A 2170-nucleotide genomic window follows, 5' to 3' on the forward strand; every position below is an offset into this window, starting at 1 on the left:
CTCCTTCCTAAACCCTCGTGAACCTTGATCACCTCCCTTCTTCATGAACAAACACCACCATTAAACCATCTTGGTTACCACCTTCACAACCGACACAATCACCATCATTATCACCATTACTAAATACTACTAATATCATCATCATTGTTACCACTACTTATGTTTTCTGAAGCAAACCGAAGCCAATACCACACATAATAATTCGGTTTAATCACAAACCATTATGAAACCCATGGAAAACCCACAACAGCTCAACCACATTCGTTGAAACCACTTGAGATCGCCACTTCGATCACCAATGCTACTGCAGTTAATTACTAATGTTTCTGTTTCGATTTTTACGAAGTTATGATAGTTTACATAATAAAATCGATGGTATTGTGATGATGGGATAAAGGGGTGCGTAATCATTCTATGCTTCCACTTCTAATGCCAACTATAAAAGAGTGTTACTTTCTTTGCTTGGCCGACAGAGACAACCCCACCTCTTTATTCCTCCTGTGGACCTATATGTTTTGCAAGATTAAACAAGCAAATCGAGTGGGCTGAATAAATTACTGGACTGCTGCAGTCCATTAAACATTATACAGTAACGGGTTTTAGTTAATTGGGCCGTGTTATATATATTTTTTTTTGGCCGAGACCCATTAAATTTCTGGATGGACTGTGAAGATCACGATATAGATGATGAAGGGAGGATGAGGTGATTACGTGAAATATATGATAATGATGTTACGGTATATGTATGATAAGAGATGATGATGAATTCAATTATTAGATAGTTAGGATGATGATATTAGATTATGATTTTATGTGATAATAATAGTGATCATAAAATGAAAAGATGATGATGGTTTAATTACCGGTTACGATTAGAATGATGTTAATAGAAAAGATGATGATGATTAGGTGATGATAGTGATTATGATTATGATTATGATTATGATTATGATGATGAATAGTTAATGACGAACGAGTTCAAAAGGTGATACTAGACGATGAAAATTTGATGATGACTCGAGATGATAAATATGATATGAGATGGTATAACTTTTTATTATTATTATTATCATTAATTTTTATTATAATTTTTATTATTATTATTATTATTATTATTATTATTATTATTATTATTATTATTATTATTATTATTATTATTATTATTACTATACTATTAGAAAAATTATCATTTTTTTTGTGACATTATTACTAAAATTATCATTTTTTATATATTATTAGTGTTATCATTATTGTAGTATTACCATAATTATTATTTTAACAAGGAAATATATTTTTACAACAATATAGTTAATACATATAACCTAAATACATTTATATTTTATATTAAGTATTCATAAAATAAATATAGTTAATTAATTAATGAAACATATAATTCATTAAAACAACATATTTCATTAATAATAATAATAATATATAAATTTATTCGATTACAATTATATGTATTATTATATATACAAATGATATAGGTTCGTGAATCCGAGGCCAACCCTACATTTGTTCTATGTCGTCATATGTATTTTTACTACAAAATACATTAGGTGAGTTTCATTACTCCCTTTTTATATATATTTTTGGGCTGAGAATACATGCGCTGTTTTATAAATGTTTTACGAAATAGGCATAAGTACTAAAACTAATTCTATGTGGGTTTAAACCAGAAATATACCCTTAGCTTGGTAACATTAAACTACTTGTCTATGTACGGTAGGCGTGAATCCTAAAGATAGATCTATTGGGCCTGACAAACCCCATCCTGACTATGGGATGCTTTAGTACTTCGAGGTTATTTTAAACACACCTGATCTGGTGTACTTCAGAAGGTAAAACATGAACGTTAAGGCTTGTTACCGGGTGCCTACAACTTATAGAATACTTTTATACACTTGCGAGTGTACATATATTTATAAACGGAAATCTTGTGGTCTATTAATATATTGAAATGATTATTATGATAAACCTATGAACTCACCAACCTTTTGGTTGACACTTTTAAGCATGTTTATTCTCAGGTACGAATTAAGTCTTTCACTGTGTATTTGCTCATTTTAAGGACATTACTTGGAGTCGATCATCGCAATGGGACCAAATGTTGATGACTTCGTCCAGATGGATTAGGATGGGTCGTTTCATGGAATGAGAAGTTAACGGC

This window comes from Rutidosis leptorrhynchoides, chromosome 10 (assembly GCF_046630445.1).
Source record: "Rutidosis leptorrhynchoides isolate AG116_Rl617_1_P2 chromosome 10, CSIRO_AGI_Rlap_v1, whole genome shotgun sequence".
Lineage (NCBI taxonomy): Eukaryota > Viridiplantae > Streptophyta > Magnoliopsida > Asterales > Asteraceae > Rutidosis > Rutidosis leptorrhynchoides.